We start from the raw sequence: 12,943 nt of genomic DNA on the forward strand, positions 1-12,943 counted from the left end.
ATTAAGTTAAAATAAGTGTTCAGTATTGTTGTAATTGTCATTATTACACACATATATATATATATATTTTTTATAAATCGTCAGTTTAATCGGTATCGACTTTTTTGGTCCTCTTTTTTGAAAAATAATAATCGGTCGACCTCTTGTCTTGATGCTGTCTGTGTCATATGGGTAAGTAAATTAATTTATTGTTTGCCCCTTTATCAGAGCTCACATGGATCACATCTCCACTGTACCATCCGGGATGCTGACATTTAAGTTTTATGTGCACAGATTTTTCATCCATTCCAATAAAGGGACTTGCTTATATGTACAGATAGACTACTGTTAGTAATAATATCTTAGTTTGTACACGCTTTTGCAGATATTAAGAGCTCATCAACTAACTGGATATCCTGCGGCCAGCCTTTCACTGAGCCTGCCATATTGAAGCCCAAGTTCGGCACAGTTACCGACTATCAGCTACTTCTATTGGACAAATGAGGTATTTAACCCCTGTCCAAATAATGAATAATATATGGTGTGAGTATTGAAGAGATGGAAAATCATTTAGGCCTATATTTGTACCTTTTTAAGGAGAGTGGAATTCCACCCTCCTGGAGTGAATTGTCCCATTGTTCAGTAGCAACTGTAGCCTAAGTTTCCCTCATTCCCTGCTGTCCTGGTTGCTCCTCAGATCCACCCGCTGCTGTTGCAGGAGCGCCAGGCAGTTTGGCTACTACGTCACACCCCCACTGTGCCCACAGACAGCCACACCCCTGGAGACTACACAGCCACACCCCCACTGTGCCCACAGACAGCCACACCCCCACTGTGCCCACAGACAGCCACACCCCTGGAGACTACACAGCCACAGATGACAGTGAGTACAACCCCACCAACTCCTCCCCTACCAGACTGGTAAACATCACTCAACTATACTATGGGATGAAACACTTCCCTGACAAACAACAGAGTACAGTGGTAGTAAAATATACAGTGGCTTGTGAAAGTATTCACCCCCCCTTGGAATTTTTCCTATTTTGTTGCCTTATAACCTGGAATTAAAATATATTTTTTGGGGGGGTTTGTATCATTTGATTTACACAACATGCCTACCACTTTGAAGATTCAAAATATGTTTTATTGTGAAACAAACAAGAAGTAAGACAAAAAAAACAGAACTTGAGTCAATACTTTGTAGAGCCAACTTTTACAGCAATTACTGCTGCAAGTCTCTTGGGGTATGTCTCTATAAGCTTGGCATATCTAGCTACTGGGATTTTTGCCCATTCTTCAAGGCAATACTGCTCCATTTCCTTCAAGTTGGATGAGTTCTGCTGGAGTACAGCAATCTTTAAGTCACACCACAGATTCTCAAGTGGATTGAGGTCTGGGCTTTGACTAGGCCATTCCAAGACATTTAAATGTTTCCACTTAAACCACTTGAGTGTTGCTTTAGCACTATGCTGAGGGTCATTGTCATGCTGGAAGGTAAATCTCTGGAAGACTGAAACCGGTTTCCCTCAAGAATTTGCCTGTATTTAGCACCATCCATCATTCCTTCAATTCGGACCAGTTTCCTAGTCCCTGCTGATGGGAAAAACATCCCCACAGCATGATGCTGCCACCACCATGCATCACTGTGGGGATGGTGTTCTCGGCGTGATGAGAGGTGTTGGGTTTGCGCCAGACATAGTGTTTTCCTTGATGGCCAAAAAGCTAAATTTTAGTCTCATCTGACCAGAGTACCTTCTTCCATATGTTTGGGAAGTCTCGCACATGCCTTTTGTCGAACACCAAATGTGTTTGCTTATTTTCTTCTTTAAGCAATGGCTTTTTTTCTGGCTACTCTTCCGTAAAGCCCAGCTCTGTGGAGTGTACGGCTTAAAGTGGTCCTATGGACAGATACTCCAATCTCCTCTGTGGAGCTTTGCAGCTCCTTCAGGATGATCTTTGCCTCTCTGATTAATGCCCTCCTTGCCTGGTCCGTGAGTTTTGGTGGGCGGCCCTCTCTTGGCAGGTTTGTTGTGGTGCCATATTCTTTCCATTTTTTAATAATGGATTTAATGGTGCTCCGTGGGATGTTCAAAGTTTCTGATATTTTTATATAACCCAACCCTGATCTGTACTGAAAAACTTTGTCCCTGACCTATTTGGAGAGCTCCTTGGTCTTCATGGTGTCACCTTGCTTGGTGGTGCCCCCTGCTTAGTGGTGCTGCAGACTATTGGACCTTTTAGAACAGGTGTATATATACTGAGAGAATGAGACAGATCATGTGACACTTAGATTGCACACAGGTGGACTTTATTTAACTAATTATGTGACTTCTGAAGGTAATTGGTTGCACCAGATCTTATTTAGGGGCTTCATAGCAAAGGGGGTGAATACATATGCACACACCACTTTTCCGAAACAAGTTCTTTTTTTAATTTGACCAAATTGGACGATTTTGTGTATGTCCATTACATGAAATCCAAATTAAAATCCATTTAAATTACAGGTTGTAATGCAACAAAATAGAAAAAAATGCCAAGGAGGATGAATACTTTTGCAAGGCAATGTATAGTCTTGTCTATTCACTCCATCTTTGACAAAGAAAATACAAAGTATTCATCTGCAGCAATTGGAAGCATAGCAAACTAGGCTACTCGTTGTAAATATTGGAATTATTAATTTAATATCACACCAGAAAACATTTTGTGCAGGCTTTAACTTGCCTTAGGACTGGAGTAGGCTAACACATTTTCTTCTGCATTTGAGTCATAGTGCTGATAATGAATTTAATGGAGGTTAATGGAAAATGAAACTTTGATTGGAAAAAGTTGCTTGTGGTTATGAAATTAAGGCTGTTTGTCAGGATGGGGATAATTAAAAAGAAAAAAAATAAGAAAGAAAGAGATAAAACATCAACAAAAAAGTGTGGAAAAACAGTGGAAAAGAGTGCTCCGACCCGTATGCCGGTTGAAAATGGCAGATGTTTAAAGCCTTTATTAAAGATTTAAAAACAGCCACATTTGTGAAATTGTTTATCCATCATGTTGTGGTCAACTGAGGCTTGGTGCTCACGGAATCAGTAGGCTATTAAACAACTGAGCGAGAGGACAGGTATATTAGAGTGTCTAGTTTGAGAAACAGATGCCTCACAAGTTCTCAACTGGCAGCTTCATTAAATAGTACCCGCAAAACACACAATTAAGGCAAGGACTGTTTTCTCGTCTTCTGCTGCGTCCGCTGCATTGTTCTCAACACCAATGCTGGGTAACTTTGCTATTATGCACCATAGCAACATGGTCTAGGAGAAGGTGCCAATTCAACAGCAAACTTACGTGTTTCAGAACCGCGAACAGCGACCACTATCCAACACTGGATAACCCCCACATTTGTTATAAAGTATGATTTTTATTTGTGTTGCACTATTGTTCTTACGTAATAAAACCACATACAATTTCAGTAGCAAATGTCTTAGACTGATGTACTGTGCCGCCTCCACAAAGGATTAGTCCACTCAGACATGCACTAATCAGACAGGTGTCTTGTATACCATAATTTAATATGTTCTTTTGCTACTGCTTGACTAAAGAAATCTCGGATGACGAACAGCCTATCGACCAAACAGTCGACTAAATGGGGTCAGCCCTAGCCAACATTTATGATCACTATGTTTGATGTACAGTTACACGATGACATGGTGTCATCCCCTGAGACGTTTGTCTTTTGTGAAGAAGATTTGCCACAGCACACACCTGAATGCACTCATGGCTCCTTTTTATGCGCACCAAATTGAATAACTTTTTCCCTGAATTGCATTGTGAAAGCCTAACAATGAAATATCATATTTTATAACTTTTTATAACTAGTCATGTTGGCAATAGAATAAGCTTTCAAATGATGCCCACCTGACCCAAATTGCAATTTATAATGGACCTTTTTAGGATTGCGTAAAACAAATGTTCAATAAGGAAGGCTGGTCTGAATGTCGTTTAACTTAATCAACCAGCATAACATAATTTACTCTGTCTCCAATTATATGGAAATTAATACAAAGGTATCATCAGCATAGCGTCTCTTTCTTCTCCTCTTCCTATTAATCATGTGCGGAATGTCATTTACCTTTTAGCATAAAAATGCACATTCTGCACACTTGCTGGTAGGCCGTCATTGTAAACAAGAATTTGTTCTTAACTGACTTGCCTGGTTAACTAAAAAATACAAATGTATCTATGGGCTCAATCATTAAAGTATGGCTTTTGTCTCTCCAATGGGTGTAAATCTTGGGATGTAATTTATATGTCAACTTCCCCATGTTCTCTCACTTGCTGTTTTTCAGCAACAGTTTTCCGACAACCATCCATCTCCCCCACCACCAGCTATAATAACCCGGAGGCCCGTCATTGTTACTCCTTTCCCCTAGCATGGGGGTGGTTTCGATGACAGCTTCCCAGGGCTACTTGTCATCACTATCGGGCTCCGAGGAGCATTCCTCGGAGATGAGGCCATACCCTAAACTATTTAATAAAATGCCATATTGCGTTCCGTCTCTGTTGTTCATTCAGTTGAGCCTGCACTCGATTGAACAATAAGTGTATGATGGTGGGGATGCCGGGTTGTGTGCCTGCTCTAGTTCCTCAAGGGCACAGCTAGGATAGCTCAAAAAATGCACCTTATCGTTGAAGACTCTTCTTTGAGTCATAAAAGTGCATTGAAATGACTTATGAACTGTACTAATGCTGAGCGATTAGTCTTTTTGAGGTTGGATTCGATTATTAAATCACGGTTTTCAGTTTCGATTATTATTTTTGACTTGAAATGTACTATGCGGATTGAATGCTGTAAGAACACGGAAAAACAATTCATAAAAGCCCTATGATGGTACTGACTGCTTATAACTTACTAACCATAATTTATTCACATTACTTTAAGAAAATATTTGGTTGTTGTGTATATTACATTTGTTTCATTCCAAGTCATCATCTGTATATAGTTGCTGCATATGCTGTCTGAAAGAGAATTTTCCTGATGCATCAGGAAATTAAAACGAGCCTTGTGATTGGCGAAAAATGAGCAGTTCTTTGTTTCCATTCTGGGGCAGTCGAGTCATTTGGATCAGGGCTTTCTATCGTACAATAATGTTCTCTCGCTCGCTCAAATGCTATAGGCCTATGTCCTATTACTACTACATTCAAATGTGCAAAAATGTATCTGAAATTCAGCCATACATATCAACAACCGTCATTTTATATAACTTAATAACAACATTAGTTGTTGGTCTCCACTAGGCTACGACATATATTTCTAGTGTATCCTAAGATAATGAATGAACTGTCAAAATGTAGTTTAATCGCGGCCTGGGGTGGTTTAGCGGTTAGGGCCACTGCCTTCAGCGCGCACATACAGGCCTACCATGTTGGCGTGGGTTCAATTCCTTCTGGCACAAATAATGCAATCTCCAGATTGACTTGATGTATTTCAAATATGGGCAGTCCAGGGTCATTTCTTATTTTTCTTGATAATAAATTACCATTATGGATAACATAAATATTAAACAAATAAAATTACACCAACCTTGGTTTCCATTCATACAAAGTGTCAGTTAAATTGCCACAGTAGATTTGACGTGGTAAACAAGGAAATACTTCATTTCTATTGTACAGAATGCTTGTAAAATAGATAAATTGCCCGTAGTCTTTTCAAAAAGGACTAAATTGTTCCAATGACAATACCAACCGGAGGGCGAACATACAGTACATTCGGAAAGTATTCAGTCCCCTTGACATTGTTACCATACATCCTTATTCTACAATTGATTTTTTTTTTTTAATCCCTCATCAAACTACACACAAAACCCCATAATGACAAAACAAAAACAGGTATATTTTTCTGTGCAAATTTATTAAACACAAGTATATGTATATGAATAAGGTATATATTTTTTAAAGTATTCAGACCCTGCTATATGTGACTCGAAATTAAGCACAGGTGCATCCTGTTTCCATTGATCAACATTGAGATGTTTCTACAACTTGATTGGAGTCCACCTGTGGTATATTACATTGATTGGACATGATTTGGAAAGGCACACACTTGTCTATAAGGTCCCACAGTTGACAGTGCATGTCAGAGCAAAAACCAAGGCATGAGGTCGAAGGAATTGTCCATAGAGCTCCGAGACAGGATTGTGTCGAGGCACAGATCTGAGGAAGGGTACCAAAAATGTCTGCAGCATTGAATGTCCCCAAGAACACAGTGTCCTCCATCATTCTTAAGTGGAAAAAGTTTAGGACCACGAAGACTCTTCCTAGAGCTGAACAATCGGGGGAGAAGGGCCTTGGTCAGGGAGGTGACCAAGAACCTGATGGTCACTCTGAAAGAGTTCCTCTGTGGAGATGGGAGAAGTTTCCAGAAGGACAACCATCTCTGCAGCACTCCACCAATCAGGCCTTTATGGTAGAGTGGCCAGACGGAAGCCAAGTAAAAAGGCACCATGAGAAACAAGATTCTCTGGTCTGATGAAACCAAGATTGAACTCTTTAGCCTGAATGCCAAGCATCACATCTGGAGGAAACCTGGCACCATCCCTACAGTGACGCTTTGGGGATGTGTTTCAGTGGCAGGAAGACCAGATGGGAAGGTGGGAAAGATGAACGGAGAAAAGTACAGAGATCCTTGATGAAAACCTGCTCCAGAGCACTCGGGACCTCAGACTGGGGCGAAGGCTCTAACTTCCAACAGGACAATGACCCTAAGCACACAGCCAAGACAGCACAGGAGTGGCTTCGGAAACAAGTCTCAGAATGTCCTTGAGTGGCCCAGCCAAAGCCCTGACTTGAATATTTGTGTAGCAACACTCCCCATCCAACCTGACTGAGCTTGAGAGGATCTGCAGAGAGGAATGGGAACAAAATGTGGCCAAAGTCAAGGGGTCTGAATACTTTCCGAATGCACTGTATCTTTAAAGACTTTGGTTGCAAGCATAACTATATGGCAGAGAGGAAGTGAGAGAATTCACTCTCGCGAAAATAAGCCCAGTGCGTTTCTATGGGCTTAACTGTATGCAGACCTAAACTTGTTGGCTGCCTTCCTGCCTTTGGGACGACGATTGTTAAGGCGGAGACATGAGAGAGATCTCTGACTAAGGTAACACCAACATCAATCTGACAATTAATCTTGATTGTTGTACAGTCGTCTCAAATAAAACTGTGAAGGACCTCTGCGTTACTCTGGACCCTGATCTCTCTTTTGACGAACATATCAAGACTGTTTCAAGGACAACTTTTTTCCATATTTCTGCAAAAATCAGAAACTTTCTGTCCAAAAATTATGCAGAAGAAAGAATCCATGCTTTTGTTACTTCTAGGTTAGACAACTGCAATGCTCTACTTTCCGGCTACCCGAATAAAGCACTAAATAAACTTCAGTTAGTGCTAAATACGGCTGCTAGAATCCTGACTAGAACAAAAAATGTGATCATATTACACCAGTGCTAGCCTCCCTACACTGGCTTCCTGTTAAGGCAATTGCTGATTTCAAGGTTGTACTGCTAACCTACAAAGCATTACATGGGCTTGCTCCTACCTATCTCTCTAATTTGGTCTTGCCGTACATACCTACACGTACGCTACGGTCACAAGACGCAGGCCTCCTAATTGTCCCTAGCATTTCTACGCAAACAGCTGGAGGCAGGGCTTTCTCCTATAGAGAGCTCCATTATTACCCATGTGAGAGACGCAGACTCGGTCTCAACCTTTAAGTCTTTACTGAAGACTCATCTCTTCAGTGGGTCATATGATTGAGTGTAGTCTGGCCCAAGAGTGTGAAGGTGAACGGAAAGGCTCTGGAGCAACGAACCGCCCTTGCTGTCTCTGCCTGGCCAGTTCCCCTCTCTCCACTGGGATTCTCTGCCTCTAACCCTATTACAGGGGCTGAGTCACTGGCTTACTGGTGCTCTTTCATGCCGTCCCTAGGAGGGGTGCGTCACTTGAGTGGGTTGAGTCACTGACGTGATCTTCCTGTCTGGGTTGGCGCCCCCCCTTGGGTTGTGCCGTGGTGGAGATCTTTGTGGGCTATACTCGGCCTTGTCTCAGGATGGTAAGTTGGTGGTTGAAGATATCCCTCTAGTGGTGTGGTGCTTGGCTGTGCTTTGGCAAAGTGGGTGGGGTTTTATTCTTCCCCTGTCCAGGGGTATCATTGGATGGGGCCACAGTGTCTCCTGACCCCTCCTGTCTCAGCCTCCAGTATTTATGCTGAAGTAGTTTATGTGTAGTGGGGCTAGTGTTCGTTTGTTATATCAGGAGTACTTCTCCTGTCTTATCCGGTGTTCTGTGTGAATTTAAGTATGCTCTCTAATTCTCTCTCTCTCTCTCTCCTCCTCCCCCCCGGACCATCCCTCAGGACTACCTGGCATGATGACTCCTTGCTGTCCACCTGGCCGTCTGACCTGTTCACCAGACGTGCTACCTGTCCCAGACCTGCTGTTTTCAACTCTCTAGAGACAGCAGGAGTGGTAGAGATACTCTTAATGAGCGGCTATGGACAGCAGGAGTGGTAGAGATACTCTTAATGAGCGGCTATGAAAAGCCAACTGACATTTACTCCTGAGATGCTGACTTGCTGCACCTTCGACAACTACTGTGATTATTATTATTTGACCATGCTGGTCATTTATGAACATCTTGGCCATGTTCTGTTATAATCTCCACCCAGCACAGCCAGAAGAGGACTGGCCACCCCTCATAGCCTGGTTCCTCTCTAGGTTTCGGCCTTTCTAGGGAGTTTTTCCTAGCCACCGTGCTTCTACACCTGCATTGCTTGCTGTTTGGGGTTTTAGGCTGGGTTTCTGTACGGCACTTTGCAATATCAGCTGATGTAAGAAGGGCTATAAAAATACATTTGATTTGATCATCTTTTAGGGAGCGGTAGAGGTGACCAATAATGGTTCATTTGAGATCAGCTGTGCGTGTGAATTTAGCGCATATTGATGGTTTTAACGAGACCTCAGTTGTCGATAATCTAGTGCCATCGATGGTTGCAATAGGCCTCTTGTTATTTGGTTATATTTCTATAAGCTACATTTTGTCGGCTATCAATAATCCCCAATGAAAGGTGTGAAAACCGATAATCCACTGTGTTTACCTGGCTAAATCAATTAGATTTTTTTGTGCCATCAGTTGATTGACAGATGTAGGCCTACTGTGGAATGATCAACTTTCCTGCGGTGTGGATGCTTGCCCATCTTTTATAGTTAAACTATGTATAATTTTCAGAGGTGGGTAGAGTACTGAAAATCTACCTCAATTGGACCGACCAACCAGTGCTCCCGCACATTGGCTAACCCGGCTATCTGCATTGTGTCCCGCCACCCACCACCCCCCCTTTTACCCTACTGCTACTCTCTGTTTATCATATATGCAGTCACTTTAACCATACCTACATGTACATACTACCTCAATCAGCCTGACTAAACGGTGTCTGTATGTAGCCTTGCTACTTTTATAGCCTCGCTACTGTATATATCCTGTCTTTTTACTGTTGTTTTATTTCTTTACTTACCTATTGTTCACCGAACACCTTTTTTTGCACTATTGGTTAGAGCCTGTAAGTAAGCATTTCACTGTAAGGTCTACACTTGTTGTATTCGGCGCACGTGACAAAGTTTGATTTGATTTGAATACTCAGCTATGAAAAGCCTCTACAACCACCGATTTGTTATTTGATCCTGCTGGTCATCTATGAACATATTAAGATCTTGAAAAACAATCTGGCCTTAAATAGCCATGTACTCTTGTAATCTCCACCCAGCACAGCCAGAAGAGGACTGGCCACCCTTCAGAGCCTGGTTCCTCTAGGCTTCTTCCTAGGTTCCTGCCTTTTTTCATGGTGTTTTTCTGAGCCACCGTACTTCTACATCTCTTGTTGTTTGGGGTTTTAGGCTGGGTTTCTGTATAGCACTTTGACATCTGCTGAAGTAAGGGCTTTATAAATCAAATTGATCGATTGACTAGAATGCAAATCGGACACATTTCATCATTCACCAAATTGACATTTGTTTTTGCATTTTAGCTATCCCCTAACTATTTTCCTTCACCTTAACCTACTCCTCCTACGTTAATTATCTTAACCTTCTTGCGAAAAGTTTCTTTTATTGGCTGGCCAATTCTTCTCCCCCTCGTTTGTGCAGCTAAACGCTGTGAATAAAAAGAAAATATTGATTTCTATATGGCGCAAAAAGTTTACTGTGATGATACACTGACTGTGTATCTTACTCAAGTGTGTGTGCCGTTATCAGCAGCTTTATCCACTGGACCGCACAGTTACTGAGATAACCATGAATTTATTTTGCCTATTGCTTGACTTGAACATATAATAAACTAATTGATCTAAAAAAAAAAAGATTTTCCCTACTCAAAAATACATCTACCCCCTATACATATGGTCTATTTTATTATAATACACACAAGAATTCACACGAGAAGCGATGTAGCCTGCACATAGCCACCCAGGCTACTTGAACTGGCGTCCAGTAGACCTGCAGTCTAAATGATTGTATAGCCTACAAACACTGCTTCCAGCTGCCTCCTGGCATCGATTATGCATATTAAATAGATATGCAAATCTTCCTGCTGCATGATTATTATCCTCTTGTGACAAAATGGTTAATATTAAAATGCTACATCTGTACGGGTATATTCAACACCACTGGTTGGTCAATCAGTATAGGTCTTTTCAGTCTCAAACGGCCGTGATCCTTTGATTTGAACGCTTTGGGGGCGATAAAACAACAGAGCCCCATTCAATGAGGGGAGTTGTTTATCTGGCCTGTGGGATGAGTTTGAACCGGGTAAAAAGTGATTGCTTTCGTTTTGGAGCCGGGCTGCCTCCTGGGCATGAGCCAGGTGCCCCGCTCTGATTGATTGCGAAGTCTGCTCAAAACAAAAGTGACGTAATCAAGCACGTGGAGCGATAATTAGTATTCTGTTTTCACATGCACAAGTGATTGCTTTTGATAAAATCCTGTTATCTGCCTTCCCAATGAAAACTAGTTTGAAAATTCTAATATTTATTGCATGAACAGAGGTGTATGTTTCTGGACGATGCAACTAGCGGCCTTGTTGACAACATAATTGATTTAAGGAGGGCACTCCTCCCTCCTCGCTTTCGGCCAATGACGGGCCATTACCTGGTTCAACCGGTCCAGACTAATAGGATTCCCTCAATGAGGAAGCAAAGTGTCCTTCATGTAAAATATACTTTCACAACAGTATAGGATCAGTGGTGACCTGTCATTCAGGGCAGGTTTTTAGCCCCACATTTTTAACATAAAATATTTTTATTTTTTGGGCTTGCCTGTTTTGCATGTTATTTTTTTGCATGTTATTTTTTACATTAATACATGTCACATATCAGTTTGTAATTTGAAAAAAATATATAATTCAGTTAATAAAGCTGCATACACATGGTCTCCTTTTTGTTTTCTTGAATAAGGCAGCTCCAAAATGCAGGTGTTTAAGCCTAGCTCAGTGCTTTCTGTGGTGGTGGGGCAAGCCAGCAGATAACACGGAGCGTTGCGCCATGAATGGCTCAGTGTTCTGTCACTCATGGGGACAATACATCATCTCCAAGTTTAAGTGCTTAGTAAAGGTAGACATCCAAAATTTCAGCCCTTTGGGTCCTGCCATAGTTATATTACAAGTGTCCTTCCAAGCAGGCTCAAGGTCATTGGCCACAGAAAAAATCACTTCAATGTAGATAAAATCCCGTTATATGTACAGTTGGACTGATCATGTCAACATCTTACTTTCAAAGTCTTAGCTAGCAGTCATCATCATGAACCAAGTTGACAATCTACTGGCAAATCCGTTTTAATTCTTGTCATATGAAGAGATATTATAGATAAAACGTATCGGTGCTCATCGCCCATTGGACATAAAGATCACACAGCAAGTTGGAAATCGCAAATTCAACAATGAGTCGTTTGGAAGGAATCAGTGGCTAACTGCAAGCATTGCAAAGAAACCACTAACGTTAGCCTGCTATTCAATGGAGTGGCTGTGGTTGTTTTTTACAGTACCCACCACAAATCAAGAGAATGCCAGACTTTGATGACAAAATTTGCCCACAATGGACCTATGCGCCACCTTCACAAGGTGAGTCCAAAAATGTGTTGTATGCTACTGCAATATGCAAGGGAGTTATGTATACTGTAGCTAAGAAAGTAATAGTAAGTGTATGTAAGCTGTTAGTAGCCCATGTGCCTCACCCTAATAATTTGTCTATTTTCACCAATGCAGTATTGTAAACCCATCGTTCATGGCCCGGTGTGTGTGCAACCTTTTTTGAACAGCTTTGACAGTGCTACTGATAGTAGTGGTGGCGCTTGGCTTGCACTTACAAATTCAGCACACACAACATTCTAATAGAATTGTGTTATATGACATTATCTCTTTTTGACACGCAAAGACCCAAACAGCGTTCAATGTGCCTCACCCTAATAATTTGGTATAGTTTCACCTCTTAATTTCGCCTACTGTTCTGACTTGGTGGTGCACATATAGCCTATAACCTGTTTTAGACAAATGTAATCATTGAATATTGTAAGAGCTTCCATTGTCTGTTTATATGCCCCCTTTATTTATCCTACGGTTCTGACTTGTACACTGTAAGAACAGCCCATGTTCTGAATTCTATCGCTGTACATTTCAAGTGCTGAACAAATAGTTATTGACTACGTCTGTCATTGCTTGCTCATTAATGTCTTAATCGAAATGACAGATTGTCTCTTATCTGCTTGTCATCCCCTTATGCCATAGTTTGTACATCTCAATTGTCAGTAGAAACCACATTTACCACATTGTTTAAGCAAGTCAGCCATACCAGCTATGTTTTTTTTTAAACGGCAGTAAATGAGGCTGAATGAACTGTTTCGCTGCCAGACAAGGCTACGCTGAAAGCCAGGTGTAGCAGCGG

The 12,943-nt window shown here is 41.5% G+C and overlaps 1 long non-coding RNA gene across 1 annotated transcript; it reads left to right on the plus strand.

Annotated features, from left to right (window-relative positions):
• Positions 1-89: 89 nt before the first annotated feature.
• Positions 90-11,436, plus strand: LOC135574721 (uncharacterized). The gene is made up of 2 exons (XR_010465599.1): positions 90-862; positions 8,372-11,436. It is a non-coding gene; the product is annotated as an uncharacterized LOC135574721 (long non-coding RNA).
• The last annotated feature ends 1,507 nt before the right edge of the window (positions 11,437-12,943 follow it).

Source organism: Oncorhynchus nerka, linkage group LG13, assembly GCF_034236695.1.
Source record: "Oncorhynchus nerka isolate Pitt River linkage group LG13, Oner_Uvic_2.0, whole genome shotgun sequence".
NCBI classification, from domain to species: Eukaryota; Metazoa; Chordata; class Actinopteri; order Salmoniformes; family Salmonidae; genus Oncorhynchus; species Oncorhynchus nerka.